Source organism: Dermacentor andersoni, chromosome 7 (genome assembly GCF_023375885.2).
Source record: "Dermacentor andersoni chromosome 7, qqDerAnde1_hic_scaffold, whole genome shotgun sequence".
In the NCBI taxonomy this organism is placed as follows: domain Eukaryota; kingdom Metazoa; phylum Arthropoda; class Arachnida; order Ixodida; family Ixodidae; genus Dermacentor; species Dermacentor andersoni.
The window spans coordinates 18,094,517-18,116,731 of NC_092820.1; the positions used below are offsets into that span (position 1 = coordinate 18,094,517).

The 22,215-nt window shown below is 45.2% G+C and overlaps 1 long non-coding RNA gene across 2 annotated transcripts in view; it reads right to left on the reverse strand.

Annotated features, from left to right (window-relative positions):
- Positions 1-546: 546 nt before the first annotated feature.
- The window catches only part of LOC129385996 (uncharacterized), a 98,003-nt gene continuing 76,334 nt past the window's right edge, over positions 547-22,215 (reverse strand). Inside the window, exon 3 of one of the 2 annotated variants that reach the window (XR_008613463.2) lies at positions 547-637. This is a non-coding gene — a long non-coding RNA (uncharacterized lncRNA). Of the gene's footprint in view, positions 638-18,253; positions 18,593-22,215 lie in introns of those variants that run through there. The other variant, XR_008613465.2, reaches the window with a different exon arrangement.

Consider the following 22,215-nt stretch of genomic DNA (forward strand, 5'->3'; position numbering starts at 1 on the left):
ACAATTAGCAACATTTAAAGAACGATGAATCAGGTAGTAGAATAAATTCAGGCTCTGCAAACGTTTCAATAGCAATTATTTGCTGAGGTGCAGAACCACAAAGTTTATGTAGACTAACAAATGTCTAAACTGCAGCAAACATCACGTAAAAGAGCCAGCAGTAACCCCGGAGCGCCGACGCCGAGAAAGTTAAAAAACGGGGCTGTTTCCGACTCGACGGATACCGAAATCGTAGCTAACCATGGCCAGTAAAGCAACCCAAACCACGGACACCGCTGTGATATGGCAATGGAACTGCCGCTCTTTTCAGAAAAGAGCGGCAGCGCTACAAGCTTATTTAGACGCCGCCATTATTCAACCGGAAGTCAACTGTCTTCAGGAAGTTGGAAAGGAAGTAGTGAAGCTTAGAGACCACTACACCTTTCAAAATCCCATGTATTATAGAGTAGCGACGCTGGTGCACAAGAATATCGCGGCCAGTGACCACTATTATCCCTATTGCTCAACGGAGCACCAATTGATCGAATTACACACTACAAAAAGGAGTAAAACCAAAACGTTTATTGGCAACGTGTGCAGCCCTCCAAAAGAACGGCAGACTGCGTTTCCCGGGATGCTTGAATGGGCACTTGGACATCTGGAAAAAAAAAGACGGGTTTATTTTAGTAGGGGATTTTAATGCTCCCCACACCAATTGGGGGTACAGGACAAATACAAGAAAGGGCAGAAATCTAATAGAAGCAGTAAAAAAATATAACATGCAACTAGAGACCTTACCCCTCGCCCCCACGAGACTTGGAAATAGCGTCTGCGGACACACGTACCCAGACCTTACCTTTACATTTAACGTAAAAGAGGGACAGTGGAGGAATCCGGATGAATATCTGGGAAGTGGCCATTATAATACTAGTTACTCCACTACGACTCCCAAATTAAAAAAAGCCTTTCAGAAACGCGAAACTTACAGACTGGACTTGATATAGACATTACCCGACCCCTCAGCATCCAATAGATACAATAGAAGAATGGGTAGACGAAATGATGCAGGCATACGAAACTAACACAAAGCACGTCGCGCTAAGCATAAAAACACCGGTAGTGGATCCCCATCTCGTCCATATGTGGGAAGGCAGGCGAAGTCTTACTAAACGATGGAAGAGACAGCGCTTGAAAAGAAAGCCAGAGGTAGAAAGAACAACTGACAGAACAAGCAAATGAGTATGCTGTGTATGCTATCACAAGCGAACAACTGGATACAATTTTGTGACTCGTTACGAGGAACGCTCTCAACAACCAAGACATGGGCAATATTGCGGAGCGTGCTTGACCCATACAATACAAAACAGTCACTACTAGAGCATTACGCACATTGGTACGAGAATTTAAGGGGGATGACGCATCCTTGATCCAAACCCTGGCAAACAAATACATCGGGACAGGAGGAGATAACATCGATAAGATAGAGTACAAAGGCATGGACAATCCCAAGCTTGATGCAGCCGTAACGAAACAAGAAGTATATGCCGCCGCTCTAGCATTAAAACGTAACTCAGCCCCAGGCGAGGACGGCATCACGAATGCTATGTTTAGAAATATGAGTGATCAGCAACTGGAACGCCTAACCCGATACTTCAATAAGAAAATATGGGAAACGGGAGAACTTCCTAATCAATGGAAAGAAGCGACCATCATCTTAATACCTAAACTGGGGAAAGCAAGAACATTGCAGAATCTCAGTCCAGTATCTCTAACCTCCTGCTTAGGTAAACTGTTCGAAAAGGTCCTGCATATCAGGCTTACCAGCTATATCGAAGGGCACGAACTTCTCTCGCACAACATGTACGGCTTCAGACAACGTTTTCCTACACAAGACATATTCGTAAGGCTACGAGATGACGTGCTGCAAAATATCCCTTCAGGGAGAGAGAACATCATAGCAGCGCTTGACTTAAAAAGCGCTTTTGATACGATCTCCAATACCCTCATACTTGAATAGCTCGAAAGAATGGGCTGTGGAATTAAGATCCACAATTACATCCGCTATTTCCTTACTGGACGTAAAGCCACAATAGGTACGGGAAATATTCAATATTCCAAACTCCCAATGCCTAACAGAGGCAGACCACAGGGTGCCATCCTCTCACCACTTCTATTTAATGTCGCAATGAACCGCTTGGCACGACAACTAGAGAAAATTAACGACCTCGATTTCGCGTTTTACGCAGACGACATCACCTTATGGGCCTGCAAAGGCTCGTTAGGACAAAAAGAACAAACTATCCAGGAGGCTATCGACTCGGTGAAGGACTTCGCAGAACAAAACGGTATGCAATGCGCTCCGGAAAATCTGAGTTTATCCGGATCCACGGGCGTAACTACAGAAACAAACCGAGCATCCACCTAACTATGGGTAACCAGACGTTACCAGAAAGAAATATGATCAGAATACTAGGACTATGGTTACAAAGCAACAAAAGAGCCACTCACACCATTGCGACTCTAAAGTCAAGCACGAGGAGCATCGCTAGACTAATAAGCAGAATTACAAAGAAAGCTAAAGGGCTCCACGAAAACGAAACTATAACACTAGTCCATGTTTTATTCTTAGCAAAATACCATACGGACTACCATATCAAGAGCTAACCACGTCGGAAATCAAGGAAATCGACCTACTAATACGTGGCGCGTATAAGGCAGCGCTTGGGCTTCCTAAGAATGCGGCAAACGAGAGGGTGCAAGCTCTAGGCATATACAACGCATTCGAAGAGTTAAGGGCAGCCGGTCTTATGACACAAAGAGAACGACTATGCCTCACAAGCACAGGTAGAAACGTTCTGTCGCGTTTAGGCTGCCCATTGCGACCTCAGTACTCCAAGGAACAAATGACCACAATGCCGGATCCAATACGCGAGCGCATAGTGGTCTCCCCAATCTCACGCAACCATGAACAAAACTTATCACACAGCGCGAACACAAGCGAGAGCTAAACATCTTCAAAAAACCTTCGGCAGTAATCAAGACGTAATGTGTACTGATGAAGCTAGATTTAGCAAAGGACATGTAATAGTGGCAGTTCAACCCACACGCCACGGAACGCTTCACGCATCAGCCTCGATAGGTACTAGGTGTATTGCTACAGCGGAAGCAACGGCGATTGCTCTCGCTATCACATACAAGGAAAAGCAAAACAGCTCAGCTTTAATAATGTCCGACTCACAAGTGGCATGCAGAATGTATCTACAAGACAACACACCGCAAGTCGCCCTTAAGATCATAGGCGACATATTGAAAGAAGATCCTGCGATCTTATGTTTCCTGGCCACGAGGGTATCTCGGGATACGAACAGGCACACACTCTAGCTAGATGCTTTACTAACCGAGCTGGAGATACGCACAACGATGAAAAAGAAGATCGCCTACTGGTCCGCGATATACTGGAGCACCAGCGAAGAACCCCGCAACAGTACGCCCCACCACACAAGCTACTCAATGTAGAAGAGGCGCAGTAATATAGAATACAGACACATACCTACCCACATTTGGGTGGATACCATAAAATAAACCCAACCTTGTACACTAACTCTTGCCCATGGTACGGGTCATGGCCTTCATTGCCTCACGTAACGTGGGAGTGCGTCAAAAGACCTCATGCCATTAATTCACATTTGGTACTACCCTTACTAAGGGAGCCCTGGGAGGTCATCCTCGCTCTTGCTGACCTCGAGGCCCAGAAGGGCCTCCTGGACCAAGCTGGGCGGGTCGCGATGGCCACTGGAGCCTTGGAATAGGGACCCACCCTGCACCGCTCCCTTCCGCCAATTTTTTTTCATCAATAAATGTGTATTCCTCCTCCTCCTCCGGCGAACGCGATTCAAGCTCCCGTGCGCAATCGAGGAACGCCGTCCTAACACGTGACAATTCCTGTCGTGCACGAGACAGGGGGTCAGGCGCGGGAGGAGGAGCGTTCTTCTCCGGCGACTGCTAGGGTGCCTCGATGTCCGTCTCGCCCACCGCTCCGTACAGAGTGGAGACAACCGCCGCGTCTACTACGGCGTTGGCCACGCGGATCGCGGATGCCGTGGTAGACACCTTTGGCGGACGCCGGGGGGATGCGTTGCCGACGCTCGTGTATCTCGAAAGCGAACTGCGACGTGGCAAAAGTGCTCGCCCGTGCTGGCGTCATCTTGAAAGCGATCTGCAATGCTTGCAGAGTGCACGTAGTGCCGTTAGCTTCATGTGCGCTGTGCTTTCGACGTTTGGTTCGCGTTGAATCGACAGACGCACGGAGGTCAATTGGCTGGCGGCTGCTGCCGCAATTCCTAACTCAGCGTTCTCCCAGACAGTTTTCGCTGTCATAGAGCGATATCTGTTCATATTTACCTGTGCGCACGAGACGCCAAGCTGGATAACTTAGTGAAAGCTCGTCGACGGGCTAGTTGGTTTGAATATATGATAGAATGTGTCAGCGCGACTGAACAAAGTCGTAGAAGATAGCAGACACACAAAGACAGCGCTGCCTTTGTATGGCTGTTTCTTTCTACGTCCTCGTTGAGTCACGCTTACATATATCTATCCTTGTTAATTTAGTTGCTAAGCGAATGTTTACAAGTTCGTACGGCCGATAAAACTATTATGCTTACTTCGTACAGCTATCTACTAACTTGCTATCGCAATCGTTGATTCGCCTTTCAGACGCAACTGCGAATATTCTTTTTTTCATATTCTATATTTCGCACCAACTTTCAATATTAGAGCTTCAATCAACGAATGTTGGCCTTCCTTGGTATTTACTACCTTTTAGAATAAACAACCGGGAGGAAAGTGCCACACAGAGTGTGTGTGTGTGTGTGAAGTGATTTTAGGAAAGGAAACGGAAGAGATGAGTGCAGCGCCGTAACTGTCTCTCACAGGAGGACACCTCAACAGCACTGCACGTGGAAGGGGGAATGGGAAGAAAAAGATGAAGGAGAGAAAGACAGGTCGAACGTGGCAAGGGGGAAAAAATGTGAGTGCGGGGCTCAGAGCCGCGCTCTCAAGTGCGTCGCAATACAGTAGTCTAGCAGTGCCGAAAGAGCGTGCTTCACGATGGACGAGTGAACTGCAGGGAATAGCAGCGCGGTCGCCGTATCGTAAGTCAGTCCCAGTCGCCGATAGACTGTACACAAGTCCGTGCGCTCCACATCGAAGGCAGGGCAGCGAAGTAGCCAGTGGTCGAGCGTCTCCAGATCGGCGCAGTTGCTGCACGCGTGGTCGCCGATTCGCTGCAGCCTGTGCGTTCTAGCAGCCGTCCTGTAGCAGCCGACGCGCAGAGACTCCTTCGACAACGCTATGAACACTATATTTGATGTGGACTAAGGAAAGCACAGGGCCCAACACCAATGTTGGTGTAACGCCCGACGTCACGCTCAAAGGTGTTGATTTGTTATCATCACTTTCGACCTATTGGGTCTTTACTCGAGGTGCGCAGTAATCCATTTTATTTTTCGTTTATTTACAACGTCCCTCAATGGCATAATCAATTCGGCTTGGAGTACCCATTAAAAGGCTTTCAGAGATGAAGACAAACCGCATCTATCTGCATCTTTCTTTTAATGAGTTTGCAACATAATAAAGAGAGAGAGAACAACTTTAGTGAAAATTCCTGCAGAGTCGGTAAGGCTCCCTCCACGCAGGGAGGACAACCTTTTACCGCGACGTAGTTGAGTCACTGTAGAAAAAAGTGGCAATCCAAGCTGATCAGAGGAGAATGATCTATTTTTTGTTATCTAGGTAGGCGTGAGCGGTTTAGATATTCTACGCTATGACAATTTGCAACATACACATTTTACCAATAATCATCATAAGCAGCCGTGGCCTATCTTTATGTACACTGTAGTACGAAGGCCTCTCCCTGCGATATCCAATTACCCCTGTCTTACGCCAGTTGATTTAAACTTGCGCTTGTAAGTTGCCTAATTTCATCACCCCATCTAGCTTTCCGCAATCCTCGACTGTACTTTCAATTCTTCACCAGTTATCCACCATACGCATTACATGGCGTATCCGGCTGCATTATTTCTCTTAATGTCAACTAGAATATTTGCTACCCCATTTGCTCTAATCCTCACCGCTCTCTTCCTCTCTCTTAACGTTACTGCCAAACACGTTTTTGTTCCATCGCTCCTTGCGCGGTCTTGAACTTGTTCTGGAGTTTGTTAACCACAAAGTTTCTGCCCCATATGTGACCATCAATAGATGGCAATGATTGTACACTTTTCTTTTCGACGACAGTGGCAAGTTCCCAGTCATGATTTGGTAATTTCTGCCGTATACGCTGCAATGAATTTTTAGTCTTCTGTAAATTTCTTTGTCGTAATCAGCGTCCCCTTTGAGTAATTGATCTCTATAGACGAACTCATGTACATGTTCTTGAGGCCGCCTGGTGATCCTAAATTCTTGTTCCCTTGCCGGGCTAATGAAGATCATCATTGTCTTCTGCGTATTAATCTTCAACCCAAGTCTTACACTTTCTCGGTTAAGTTCCTCAGTAACTTGTCATACCATAAGAAGCCAACAAACACTGACACCAAGGACAACATAGGGGGAATTACTTGTGCTTAATAAATGAAATAAAGAAAGTATAAATTATTTGAAATTAAAGTGGATGAAAAAACAACTTGCCGTAGGTGGGAACTGAACCCACAACCTTCGCATGTGGGTTCGGTTCCCACCTGCGGCAAGTTGTTTTTTCATCCACTTTAATTTCCATTAATTTATAGTTTCTTTATTTCATTTATTAAGCACAAGTAATTCCCCCTATGTTGTCCTTGGTGTCAGTGTTTGTTGGCTTCTTATGATATGACTAATAAAAACCGGGCCCCTCGGTTAACCCCCTTTCTTCTCGTTCAGTAACTTGTTGTAATTCTGGCCCAGTGTTGCTGCACAGGACGATGTACACTGTAAACGGAAGGTTGAGGAAATATTCACAGTTGATCCTCACTCCAAAGCCTTCCCAGTCTAATAGCTTGAATATTCATACTTCTCAGCATGCACTGAACAGCCTCGGGGATAGTGTGTCTCCTTCCCTCACCCGTTTCTTTATAGGTAGCTTTGCACTTTTCTTGTTGAGATCCAGGGCACCTGTGGATCGTATGTAGATATTTTGTAAGATATTCACGTATGCCTCCTGTACTCCTTTACCACGCAATTCCTCTAGTTTTGGCGCTAGGGCATTCACTGGAGACATGGTTGCGCTTCGCGCAGCGGAAGCAACACATGGGCGCCTGAAGTTTCCTGCATTTTTCTTCTGAATTGAGTGACGTGAAGCATTGCTAAGACATATGGTCCAACGCATTGCACAAGAGTGTGTACGTCGATGTTACTTCGGTTGATAGAGCCGCAGCAGAGGGCGGGCTTAGTTCCCGAGGTCGCGATTCACGATGATGATGCCGCTGGCTTGCATACGAGATGACTTGGTTGAGACTGCCTTCCTCCCTCGCCTCGTCATGAATTCGTGGGAAGGTCATAAGACGTTTCACTTGCTGCGACTTCTCTTCTGTAACCGAAGCCGTGTCAGCGTGGTTCGAGCAAGAAGCCTCCTTCAGGCTCTGACGCTACCGGATGTCAATGTCAGATGGTAGGGCCTTCATGATGAGGCGTCACAACACAGCAGCACACTCCATTTTGAAACGCCAAAACTCCCCAATGTGCTAGTGATGACAGTGAGCCCATCATAGATATTTTGAAGCTTCTCGAAATCAGCTGGACTATGAATGGGTGCTATTGCAAGTAGGTGACCTAGATGGCCATCCACCAGCATTTCATGGCGGGCAAAACACTTAGACATCAACTTCGGCGACATCCTAGTTGGCCTCGGCGAAGCAGATACCATGAATTGCCGTCTTAGCTAGGTACGTCAGCAGATATTTGAACTTTTCCATCTTGGACAGCGAGTCATTGCCGTGAATGCTTTCCTGGTACAGCTCTCAAAAGCCTTCGCATCGCGCCGCTCTCCAGAAAAGTACGGTATGTGCAGCTTTGGCAGGACAACGTGGAGAACGACGCTACGGGTAACACTTCGGGCAACGCAGAAGGGGCAGCTGGGTGCAGTGGCGAGGTAGGTTGCGCTGTAGGGCTCGCTGTGGATTCGATCGGCAAGACAGGCGGCCGCCATTTGGTAGGAAGTCGCCCGCTTGTCTTTCAAAAAGCTGCCCTTTCGTTCATAGGCTAAAGTTCTGGTCACGTGCGCTTCCAGGTCTGCATCTGTGAGCGTATATCTTGGATGGCGCGGTCAATCTCGACGAGCTGCGCCTTCTTCGCTAAAACGAGCTCGAAGTGCTGGTGCACCACCCGCATAGGGGTGGCCTCATCTGTCAGCAAAGTGCTGATCGTGGCAATAGCCTTGGCGATGGCGCTCCGGAGGATGCCGCGTCTGGTGCGTAGTTGCTCCATCTATTTATTTATTTATTTGTTTATTCAGTACCCACAGCGCCAATTCAGGTATTACAACGGGGGGAGGGGGGGGGGGAGGATACAGATGTAAAAACAAGCATAAAAATTGCAGGTTTGCATAAATTTGTGTAAGTGAACAGCACATTATTGTACGCCGACACAAAAGCACACAGCCAAGTTGCACACAGCCACGTCGGACACAGGCACGTTACAGATGTCACATCTCACATGTGAAAAAAAGTACATAAAGCATAATGATTCGAAGACTCATCATGAAAAAGCAAAAATAAACAAAGCGAATACTAAGTCGCAAAAAAATTAAAAAGAAATGCGGTGATTAAGATACAGTGCGACAACGTAAAAAAAGAGGCACTAAAAGAAAATGTCATTTGAAACGGATTCTTTATAAGTCGTGATGATTGCTAGACGTACACGCGATATTTATCAAGCCTTAGGGATCAAAAGTTTCTATTGCTTTTAATGCAGAAGTGAACTTGTTAGGACGAGAAATTCCTACAACTGAGGAAGGAAGTCGGTTCCACTGACTGATGGTTCTTGGGAAAAAAGAGCTGATAAAGGCCGATGTATTACATTTGTCAGAACATTGCCAGAACTCGAGGGCCAGACGACAGGGTGAGTTTCGGCACCACCATGAAATGTAGTAAACCACGACGGGGATTAGACCAGGACGTCTGACTCTTTTGTCATCATGGCCGCAACTGCACGAGCAGTGCCCGTGGCCGCTGCTCGGGCTTGGCTCACCTTCTTCTTCTTTACTTGCAACACTGCTGGTATCTCTACTGAATCAAATGACTTTTCGGAACGTACAAAAGCCATATACATAGGTTGATTGTACTCCGCAGATTTTTTCACGTGTCTGAATGACATGGATGTGATCTATTGTAGAATACCCCTTCTTGAGGCCTTCCTGTGGTCTTGGGTGATTTAAGTTCTGCCATGATTATATTGGAAGTTATCTTGGTGAATATTTTGCACAATACTGAAAGCAAGGTGATGGGCACATAATTATTCGATTCTTAAATGTCTCCCGCCCTATGGATTAGTATAACTTTGGCAGTCTTCCAACTGTCTGGTATACTTGAAGTCATGTGGCATTGCTTATCAAGGGCCGCAAGCCTTTCAAACATGATACTTCCTGCATCTTTGAAAAAATCGACTGTTACTCTGCATCTCCGACAACTTTTCCCTAGGTTATGCCTTGCGAAGCCCTTTAAACTTAATCAGTAGTTATCCTGTAGGTCACTACTTCAAATTAAGGTAGCGTGGCTAGTCTGAGTACTGCACAGCTCAGTATAGAGCTCTTCGGCCGCTTTTACTATAACATCGAAACTGCTGTTGACATTGCCCTGCTTGTCATTCAGTGTGTACATCTTGCCTTGTCCTATGTAAAGTTTTCTGTTGACTGATTTCATGCTGCGGCCATTTTGTATTACAGTCTCAATGTTCCCCACGTTATAATTCCGAATGTCGCTTCCTGTCTTCTTGTCGATCAGTTCTACCAGCTCAGTGAATTCTATCTGATCTCTTGAGTTAGTCGCTATCATGCTTTGTCGTTTCTTTATTATGTCTTTGTTACATCGAAGAGCTCACCTGCTGAAGTGGAGTCAGGCCTTGGTGCCTTGGCGCCTTGCTGCCCTCCACTTCAATAGCTGCATCTGAAATCAGCCTAGTTACTGTTCTTGTCTTGTCTTGTGTCCCAGACAGTGGCGCGTACCCACTATGGGGCATTGGCCATGAAGCAGGCGGTTTTCCGTAAGGTTAGAAGTATAAAGAAACTAGATTTGAATAGTGGAACGTGGGACGGATAGAACTGTAATTTAGACTTGCAATGAAAATATTGTTAAAAATTTTGATAAAATAATTTAACGTAAAGAAATCAAATAATAGAAACTATGGATAATTGTAGAAAATCATCAAGGTACTCTTTTTCTCTCTTTAATAAAATTGTAAACTGCAAGAAAAGCATCCCTGTGGATGGATCCCAGTGAAGTCGCCCCAAAAGAAAGAATGCTTGTCGAGGTTAGCGATAGGCCAAGTTTGGTAAATGAGTATTCTAATATTGTTCTTTGTCTTAGAAAGCGGCGGCATGAGAGAAAATAATGTTCGATAGTTTCAGGTGCACTGTAAAAAGAACATAGAGGGGACATATACCAGACCTGTGTTAGTAAAAATTTAGAGGAGGTATACGACATCTCAATTTTGTAAAAGATACTTCCAATTCCCTTGAAGGAAACCAAATAATATTCCATGGGAAGTCAAGATGGTGGAATTCGGAACACGGTGTTAGCATAGATATTGCGGAATTTTGAGATATAGCGAAATTTCTGTACCTAGCCGCGGTGACATAAGCTGATGTCGGCAAAACAGATATGATAGGGCCGTTCAGGGATGCTCGTGCGAGTGAATCGTCCATTTCATTCAAGTGCAACCCATGATGTCCCGGTACCCAAAGCAAACATACTTTTCGTAAGTACGGAGGTACCATTGAACGAAATGTTCTTTGAATTGCTGAATATAAAGTTGCAGTTAGTGCTGTGCATACAGATAGCGAGTCGGTCAGGATAACAGCTAATGGGTCTTTTTGGGAGAGTTTTCGTAATGCTAATGTAAACGCTAATAATTCTGCGTGAAATATAGGTGTGAAGTCGGGAAGGCGAAGGTAGTAGGACCATTGAAGAGATTCAGAGAAGATCCCCACTCCTGCCTTCTCATTGCAAACAGAAGCGTCAGTAGCTATTACGTTGTCAGTGGTTGCTGGTGTAGGTGGCCGTGTAAGATAATAATTAAATCTCGCCTTGGTAATAGTTTAGCATAATTAGAATATGTGTCTTCGTACTCAATTTGGAGGTCTGTAAATGCATCATTTGAATGGTAAACTTGGCGTATGGATACATCCAATTTTTGTAACTGTGCTTGTACGAATACTATCTGAGGACTGTGGAATCTCGACCACGATACTTAGAAAAACTCAGCAGGTTCAGTGATAAAAGCACATTGCGTACGTCTTTTTAAATAGTCATAAATATTTAAAAATGTCTGAACCGTAAGTATGCGGAATCTGCAATCTAGGGTGGGTACATAACCTTCCTGATATAAAACAGCGTTGGCAACAAATCTAGGTAGCCCAAGGCATGACCGTAGAGCTTCTCTTTCTAAAAGTATGAGATGTTTAATTTTGTAGGCGGGGTCACTGTAACATATCACGCAGCCGAATTCTAATATGGGCCGAGCATACATACTATAGATCATCAGTAACGTATTCCTGCGTAGTCCAGAGCGACGGCGGCTGAGCCGGCGGAGCCTAGCTACGGCTCGTTCTGTCTTTATTTTAATATGTTCAATGTGACTGCGCCAGGTGAGTTTGCCATCGTAAATGACACCAAGGTACTTGACTTCGTCAACTTGAGGAATGATTTCCTGTCGGTATTGTAAAGATATATGCGCCTGTGCAGTTAATGCGAATACTAATACCGCACTTTTGCTAATATTTAGCGACATGCATAACCCCTCTAGCCATGTCTCCAACATTCCTAAGTAATTCTGCAACGACTGTTGTAGTGAATGTATATTATTTGCGGACGTAAAAAATGCGATATCGTCGGCGTAAATATAAACATGTACTTCCGGACGCAATGGAATTGTGCTTAGCAAAATATTAAATAATATAGGGGAAAGAACGGAACCCTGTGGTACACCTCTTGTCTGCTTGTGTTTGGACGTCGAAATACCGCGTTGGTAACAATAAAACTCTCTATCTCTTATAAATGCATAGATCCAAGCGGTTATATATTTTGGGATATTCGTAGACTGAAGTTTATCGAATAGAATACAATGTTCTACAGAGTCGTATGCTTTTGCTACATCTAGCGTCACCAAAGCTGCGTACTCTCGTTTGCGGCGAGCAAGTTTAACGCGGCTCTCCAAGTCTACATGGGCGCACCATATGGAGTGGCCGGGACGAAATCCAATCTGGCAAGGACTGAGAAGGGTGTCATCCTGCATAAAATTTGTTATACGGCCATGAAGAACTCTTTCTATTAACTTGACGACATTAGAAGTAAGAGAAATTGGTCTTATGTTGTCTAAGTCAAGTCCAACTGATTTTTTCTTTAATAGTGCAATAATTTTAGCTACTCTCCACTCTCTTGGAACCCATGCATTCTTGAGAGAGAAATTTATTATGTTTAGGAGTTCCTGAGGCGCATAATCAAATAAAACTTTTAGCATTGCGGTCGTAATTCCATCTGGACCGGGGCTGATGCTGGCAACGAACTAATAATGCGTTCAATCTCTGTCGCCGGCACTCTTTCAAAGTCGCCTGCCAAGGGAGGTTTCTTTAGGCCTAAGGGCAATTTGTGTTTGAAATGTCACGCAAGTCCTTGAGCAATCTTCTCCAGTGATTCCGATACTTCTTTTGTTGATAGAACGACAGAATCGACATTCACGGGCACCGGTCTAACTTTACGAGATCTAAGAAATTTAAACAGGGCCTTTTTATTGTAAGACTTCGAAAGGTACTTGTAGTACTTGTAATCATAATCTTCCTTAGCTTTTGAGACTGCTCGTTTAAATGTAGTAGCTATATATGTATAATCAGCAGAATTAAAAGGACTTTGGTTGAATGAAAGTTTCTTCCACGCTGCTTTTTTACGTCTAAAATCTCGCTCGCAGTCAGAATTCCACCAAGGACAATATGATCCACCCTTAGTAGATTGCACAACAAATTGAGCTTTTTTTGATGACTGTTTTAGAATGGAACATAGGCTCATTGCCTTAATATCCCTCTCCATGCCCTCCTGAGCGTGTAAAGCTGATCGTAATGCATTTTTAAATTTTCCGTATTTAACAAAAGTGCGCACATTACTCTCTAAACTAGTTAACGGGGTAAGCAGTTCAGATATTATAAGGAGGTGATCACTGTTATTTCCGGAGTGTACAGTCTTCCAGGAGGCGACAGACATGCTCGAGGTAGCAAACGTAAGATCTAGGGCAGATCGCGACTGACCCCGTACGAAAGTATGTGCTCTCGAATTTAAGCAAGAGAACTGATTCGTTAAGACCCAATCCCAGAAGCGTTTGCCACAAGTGTCCGTTCGGAAACCCCACGACACATGATGAGAATCAAAATCTCCCACCTGTAGGATGTTCTTCTGACTGCGTGCAATAGAGGTATCCAGATAGCGGGTATCTTGCACTCCAGCGGGGAAGTACGTGTTAATTATAGAAAAAGGTGTGCAACCAGGGAGTATTATATCCAGTGCTAAGATTTCACAGTCTGGGGACATTATCTGGTATGTTATAGTAGCTCTATGACAGATTTTTGATGAGGCAAACAAAACTAAATCAGCGCCTCGGGATAGGCGATCCAATCGAAAACATCGGAAATTTTTCAGATGAGAAGCCTGACCAGCAACAAGCCAAGTTTCCTGTAAAATAATATTATCTGGAGAATATTTAGAAATAAGATATAATAAATCTGTTGCAGCGGAAAGTATGGAACGACAGTACCACTGAATTACTGGTAAAGTTCCTATGGTGAATAAATCCGAGCAGTAGAAACTGCTTGGTCTAAAACGCTCTCTTTTAAGAAGTTCTTCTTAGTAGGAATCTCTCTATCGTACTTTTTTGCCTTGGACTTCGTGGGAGAGACAAGTTTTTTCTCTGTCGGTGACCGTGTTCGTTTAAGAGATTGGGGGTCCATATCTAGATCTTGATTATCTATCCCATCTGGGTCACAAAGACAGATTTGGTGGATTTTCTCAGAAGTTGATGGCTTTGATGAGTCGTTATTTGTGGATCTCTGCGCGGTCGATATTTCAATTGGTGAACTCCGCGGTAGATCCGACACCGGATCCTCCATATTCGCTTTATTAGTTAGTTGAAGCCACGGAGCTAGTTGTGAGGACAGCACCTCACCAAGGGAGTCGGTGAGATTTGTCATGATGCGCTCCATTGCTTTCTCCAGCGCCTTTTCTACGGAAGCTGCCACAGCCTCAGAGATTGAGTTTTCCATACACATCGTTTGACGGGCCGTTATACCGGCATACCCCTGAGTCCTACTCTGAATTTCTCCAATGGCCTCACGACGAGAGCATCGACGTCTATCAATTATTTCAAGGGTTTGAACTTCTTTTGACCTTGCAGGGCAATTAGGCTCATCTTCGGGGTGGGGACCACTGCAAAGACAGCAGGACTCATTTCGGGAAGAACAGTCATTTGACTGATGGCCTTCTCCACAAATTCGGCATCGTGTGTTGGATCTGCAGCCTTTTATGGAATGCCCGAGCCGCCAGCACTTTAGGCACTGAAGGACGCGAGGTGATAGAGGCTCAACTCGGTATATCAGTGGCCATGCCTTGATTTCCGATGGGCGGTTCATTCCAGCGAAAGTAGCAATGAGTGTTTCAGTGGGCATGCGCTTATTATCAACGACACGGCTGCAACGATACACAAAAATCACGCCTGCCGCTGAAAACATTTCCAAAATTTCTGCCGGACATAGACTTATGTCGACACCACGGACTAGGTCTTTGGTACATGCAAGGTGATGAGGAATGAAACTGCTCACCGGATGTGTCGCGAGAACATCGCACTTCAGTAAATCTTGAACACAAGCCTGGTCTGACGAGCAGCAAAGAATTCCCCCCTCGGCCGAACTGTCGAACCTCGGTGATTTGTTGAAAATTGGCCGAGGCCATCGGTTTGAATTGCTTTGGGATTCTTCATGCGAATCACACCGCCATCACTCGGAACCAAAGCCAGAGGTACGCTGCTCGTCCCACTGCGTAAGAAAAGCTCCACCGGCAAATCAGAGTTAGGAACAGAAGCCGACCAGGAGGAAGCCTCCTGGCCTGGCGATGAGAGTGACATTGCAAAGAAACAGGAAATTACTTTGGAAGGTTAGCAGATATTGAAAGAAAAGATCAAAAACAAATACCTAAAAGACACAGATTAAAGGAAAACCGCCAGCTACTTGACCAGAACCAGTGTTCGGGAGCTCAGGAACCAGGTCTGATGTTATCGTCATCTTTCTCATGTAAAGCGACATATTCGCTTGCGTGCGCCAGCCTGAATTCGTCTCCATTTACTCTTACTGCGTCTCTGTTGCCCTATTCATTCTTGGTTAATTTTACTCTTTCTCTTTTTCCTAGCCCTCACTTACCTATCGGCACTGCACTTCACCCTACCTAACACTTCTACAACCTGTATGCTGGGATCGGCAGAGGGTAATAAATGTGCTTCATTTCTTCTTTCTTGATTAGTGCTTTTCCAAGTCCACTCCTTGTTACGGCGCATCCTAAAGAAGATATTCTTTATTCGGAGCCATTGCTTTCCCCGAATTGATGCCCTAGTTCCCAACAGCTTGTTGCCCAGCCTGTTTCCTTTTTCAATTTTTCAAATAAATCGTCGATGACTACAAAATACTGAGTTTGTGTTTTCGAATTGCTAATTCAACATCTTCATAAAATTGACTGTTTCTTCATCATCATGACTGGACGTTGGAGCGTAGGCTCGTACTACTTTTATTGCATACCTCCTATTCAGCTTTATTACGACAACTGCTAGGCTCTCATTAATGCTGTAGATTTCGTCAACGCTGCGCGTTATCGTGGATTAGAAATCCTACCTCGTATTCTGTCTTATCTGGAAGACCTCTGCAGCGGAGAACGTGGCCGTTAGTCGGAACTGTGTAAGCCTCACAATTTCTTCTAACCTCATTAAGGTCAAAATTATCCCAGGTAATAATGCCAATACAATGTGTTAAGGATATAGGTATCTAATTTTTCAATTTGTGCTTATTTCCTGAATTTTGCGCGAGTACAACCTTAGGTAAACCATTCATTAGGAACTGTGCTCTCAGCAAGTGATGCGTCGAATAAAAATGTTTAATACAGGCCCCCATTCAGCATACCTTCGTAGAAAGGCGTTGAAAATACCGCTTCGTCACACCTATATCTTCCTCTCCACGTTCAACAAAAGTGCTAATATTTCTTACATTTTTTTTTTGTCAATGTGAGAAGTCAAGTGGGATAGGCGCACTATTAGATTCTCTTGGTACCGAGAACACCGGCTGAAGAAAGGAGACATAAAAGCACGTGATCACGGCTTTGCCGGGCACGAAGCGCCTGGCATGTCTTTTGTCGCAGCCCACGTCCTCGGGTTGAGTGGCGATTGCTTGCTTGCCAAGGGAGCAAAGTTTGTTGGGTGACGAGTACAGCCAACACCACCTTTACAGCACAAGGCCTGTTCATTTCGATCTATGACGCCATGCTACCTGGCCCGAAATTTCTGTTACCAAGGCTGTCATGACGTCAAAATCCCCGCGGTTTACTCAGAAGTGTCCCCATTATATTATATGACAGTCGGGCAAGTAAGTATGACGTCATAGGATCGGAGTGAACAGGCCTTGGGCTATCTAGGTGGTGTTGCTACAGCTGCACGTGGCGCAGCTTTTTAGCCCTCTGCAAGACACTGCACGTGCCATCACTGTGACCTTCGCTTCCTCCACTTCTTGCCGAGCCGTAGTCTTTCGCGTCCGAAACTCATGCAGGGTATGACGTCCACCAAGCCAAACGTTAAAAACTAGTGAAGTCTATTGCGCCAATCGGGACCCCGTGTAGTGCGGGAATCGTTATGTGAAGCAACTTTCAAGCTATCCAGTGTCACTCGGAATTCTGCAGAGCGTTACCAGATGGACCAACATGTTCTTTTTTTTTTTCAAGGCGAGAAATTGTGTATGTGTGATGCGATTGTGTTCGAAGACAACATCAAGCGACGACGCTTGTACGATAGTGACGACCGATGGCATTGCAACAATTTTTATGACAAAGAAAGAGCGCGGCAAACGGCACTAGAAAAAGAGAAGCGAAATTTTTTTAGCGCCCTCTTTTTCAATTTCTCAAGTGTATATGTTGTTGCTGCAGAATAAACGCTGATGTTGCAAACGAGTATTCATTGTACAGAACGCTGGTTATAAATTTTGCTAGGGCATATAAGTGGTTCCAGTTGGTGCCACCAATGCTTCATTCGCGTGAATGGCAACAAATACTCCAGACGATTGGCCGTACGTGACGCTACATATAGCATGAGCGTAACCACGTGCATGCTAGCGCCTGTGTTAATTCGGTCACTGGCGCAGTATTGCAGCACATAAACGTTATAAACCTTAGCAATGCCTGCATCACATAATATGATATGGTGTCTATAAAGGATAGAGTCTGCAAGTTACGCAGATTTTTTCCCTCGAAGGTAGCTAGCGCTTCCAAACGCTCTGTTGGAGAGCAGCCCGGCCTTCTGGATTGACCCAAATTCCCCAGTTTTTCATCGTAGCAGCTGGCACTACGCTGACTTCATGTGGTATTGTAGTTCCTTTTGAGTGGGCCCTGGTCGTAACAAAAGAGGTTGTAACGGTTTTTCGCCGAAGTGCAAGCAGAATAAAAAATAATACCAGTCGCCATGCTGTCGCCGTCATAATATAACATCGTCACCGTCGTCTCGCTGCTGTCCTCACTTAAGCGCTAGCGTCACATTACGCTAAACAAGCTGGTAATGAATGCTCTGGAAACCACCAAAATTGCTGGGTATCTAGCTAGCTGCAAAATTTTTCGCACAACATCGATTCGTACAGTATCGTCTCAACTGCATATTTTCTCCAGAGCTCCACTCAATGCAGACAAGGTCAACTTGAGCCAACTTTTGCTCAGCTCTGTGCCCTACGTGTCAGCGCCGTGATACAGGCAGCATGAGAAGTAACGATTTGTTTGATGGAGGGACGAGCGTAAAGCGTGTCAGAATGGCCAGCGGAGGAGCGCTGCGGCGTAAACTTTGGGCCCTCATGAGCGCTTCCGGGTCTACAGGGGAGAAGAAGCGAAGGAAAACAAACACAGGCCGCCAGATGTCGGCCGCAGAGCAGGTCCGATGCTCATAGCACTGATCTCGCGTTCAGTTTGTTGTTCCTTTCTGTCCCTTTTCGGCATACGTAAAAGGCTCAGAGGAGGCTTACTAGCCGGAGTCAGGGCCGCGGTAAAAGGACTAAGTCTAGGCACACCAATATGTGTTCACTCGCCGCAGCTGGCGCTGACATCAGCGCCTGACGTGGCAATTCAGCCTTTGGGAAATTCCAGTCAAGCCATTGCAGTAGCTGCGAGAGGAAACAAGAAAGGAAGAGGCGAATTAGAAGCCACGCCGTTATTTTTCCTTCCCTTCTTTACCTAGACTTAATACCGTAAAGATAAGAAATATCGGTGGCAGAAAACTGCATCGTGAGCACGTGTCAGTTCTCGCTTTTTCTTTCTTTTTTGTAGCCCGCAGGCGGGACAAGGTATTGAACAAAAGGAAATGCGAAGGGCTACTGACATTTGTTTTTTTCGCTTATGATTATAGCGCTAGAAATATCAATCAATAATATTGCAGGAATTGAACTAGAACTTTGAGGCCATGGTCGTAATCTAGGCCTGTCTCGTTGCTACGCTTCGTGGTGTTTCAAGTAGCTTCTCTTCTGGCTTTCGGTGCTTTTGCTACTGGTAGTCAAAAACTATACTCAGTGAAGAAGGGCCACTGGTGGACTCTAGTGCAGGCATCAAGCTAAAAGTGTACACGGCAAAAGAAGTAAGCCGGTTGAAAGCAGACCCACACCCAGCCTTCTTCGGCCTCTGCCATTTATCTTTGCCTAAGCCGCCGACTGGGCCACTCGTTTACGCCTACTTTGCCTCGTACTTGCGCCATCGCATACATTTGCAGCTGTGTGCATTGTGCTATCCTAGTTTTTAATGGTACTATTCAGTGCTCTATCGAATATGCAGTTCATATCCGGTGCAATCAACTCTCCCAAAATGAGGCACTCACGTAAAACATGACGTCTTTCGAACTGTGTTAGCAAGCATGTTTCGCATAGAGAATGTATAATTTTCCTGAAATTTTGTCTGTACTGAAAGAGACCACGTCTGCACATCCATGTTCCTTTCCTCGGAAGTGCAAAGAAGATAAGTACGGTTTGTGTATAAATTTCACCTATAGTGGATGGTACTTCCGTGTGATGTGCCTTCAATTATCGGGATAAGTGAAATGACCCAAACGACAGCTCTAAATATTTATGTTCGTGGTGTAACTGAAGACAAAAGGCACATACGCTCTGGTTCGTAGGTATAAAACAGCCTTTACTAAGCATTTTTTGTCAATATTTCTCGGTCCCTAATGGTGAAAGGCGCTACTTAATATACGGTCATATACCTCATCTTATCTACGATAAACTAAAAGGTCCAGACTAGGCACCCAAGGCACGAGAAATGCTTTGTATCAAAATCGGAGTCATCGATCAGACAAGTTCCCTACATTACTGTTTTCGCACGTTTATGCTCATCACATTCTTTTGTTTTGTATCAATACAGCCATTATTTGACAATTTTTCGCAAGTGCAAGTTCTGCGTAATTCGGATAGAAAGGCCTGTTGTCCGTCTTTTAGCGCTGCTTGGTATTTTACGTGTAAGTCTATATATTGTTTTCGGTTTCCATATTTGGTGGTTCTTGGATGGCACTACGTCACCGATCTATTAGTTTCAGCACTATTAGCGCGATCGATGAGAGCATTTGTCAGGGAATGATAATGCGCTAATTGGCGGAACTGTGCACGGCAGATAGGAAGCAGGGATCGTGTTCAACAAAGCTTTTCTTTCGTAAGCACTCTTGTGCTTTGGCTGACTGCTATGCTATGCTATGCTATGCTATGCTATGCTATGTCCAGCGTCAAGATTGGCTGCGATTTGCTCTTGCTAATAATAGCAGCATAAGAGCATGTCTTTGTAGATACAGGCCCAGTTCCTGAACCGATTCAGCACTGAACTCTCGAACACGATCGAAGCCCGGTGGACGAAGCCGAGCAAGACAGCCACGACGCGAGCACATGTGTCGGGGTATATAGTGGCCATTCCCTAAGTGATCAACGCACACGATTATCTTGCGGTAGTAGCTCGGCAAAAGGGGGGAAAACATGGACATCAATCACAGCCTGCTCAAAATTAAGGTAAGCGAGGTTGTGGCGGAGTGTGAAGTAGGCTTGCCGGAGTGATCGCAAGAGGCTTCTAGCGTTAATCGTTCTTACAAATGAAATTCAAAACTTTGCTGTGCGCGATTCAAGGTCTGCGTGAGACCGAGCTGACTCGATGTCTCACCATCGTACGAGGCGATGAAAACGTCGGACCTGAGGTTCTCCCGAACAACGAGGCGAAATCACCCAGCAACTCTAATTACTTGTCGAGTAAGGTAGAATGCTACTGAGAGAAAAAGTGTCCGTGTAGTTCTGAATGATGTGCAATGGCAAAGACTGTCTATGATGAAGTCGCGATTGCAATTTGAACCCACCGTGGCTGTTAGTGGCATCGGTGTTTTGCTGCTAAGTACGAGGTCGCGGGATCGAGTCGCGGCCGCCGTGGCCACATTCCGTGGGGGGCGGAATGAAAAACGGCCGTGCAACGTGCATCGGGTACCGCGAGGCTTTTCTTTCGAGGATCCCGTGTGGGTTTTCTTCACAGCTCTCAGCGGCGCTTGGGTGGATGTCGTGTTTTCCCTTCTCTCCGCCTTGCAAGTCTCCACAGAACGTATATGTTTCCTCTGTAGCACTTAGCTACGTTTGAGTGGAAACTGTTTATTTTGCCACAGTAAGAACAAGAACCACAACCAAATCAAGAGCACGAGTCTAGTTAGCATGTTTTTGACTGTTCGTTGTTTTGGTGTTTCTTATATTGTGCCACAGTCGTTCACGACCACCGTTTTACATTTCACGATTCCAGTAAGAGCTAAACGTTTATCAGCGTTAGTTCTTCAACAGGCGACTTTTCGCCATGCCGTCTACTCTATGAGTGCGTCACGGTAGAATTTATTTAAGAACATCATTGGCAGCGCACCTATGTTTACAACTGCAAAGAAAAAGAAACTAAATTTGGCTGCTGAGTTCAGTTCAGTTTATAACCTGTAAGACCCCGGATGGATGTATTAAATAAGCGATTGTTAAACATACAAAAATGTTATTTATGCGATGAAACGCAAACTACTGACGTACACTGCCTAATTACAAACAGTGCAACGATAAAGAAATATCTTTGGTAATACAGAAATAGAAAGAAAGTGTTACTTTTACAGTACAGCTGGCTAGGCACTGGTGTCAGCACCATGCGTTGGCGGGCTAGTTGGTGCGGATCCATAAATACTTTGTTTAGCGCAAAACAACGGACACAAGAAGGGCGACAGGACAAGGCGCTACTCTCAACTGACATCATTTTATTGCGTCACGCCTTTATAGACAGCAGAAACTAGAGGAACATGCGCAGTGAGCACCATGTGCAGGAGCCACCAACATCCGATCACAAGAGCGCACTCATGCGACAGAATCTAAAAAACCATATTCAGCATTATACAAGTTTAAAGCAGGCACACTAATGCACTGTGACCCTAACGACTGTATGAAGAATGCTTCCGATAACTCTCGGGTGGTGGTACTGCGACTCTTTTTCAAAATCGTGGTATCACGAAACATGGGTTTGCACTTGCATATTTTGCAATGTAGGGCCAAATGGGAACCTGTGTCTGTTGGTATGGATCGCTCATGCTCTCTAAGGCGCTCGTTAATAGAGCGGCCTCACTGCCCTGCATACACTTTGCCACATGACAACGGAATCTTATAAACCACACCGACGCTACAATCTACAAACTTCGCGTGGTTCTTTTCACAATCTGGTTTTTTACTTGTTTTAGAAATACGGCTGCACAACA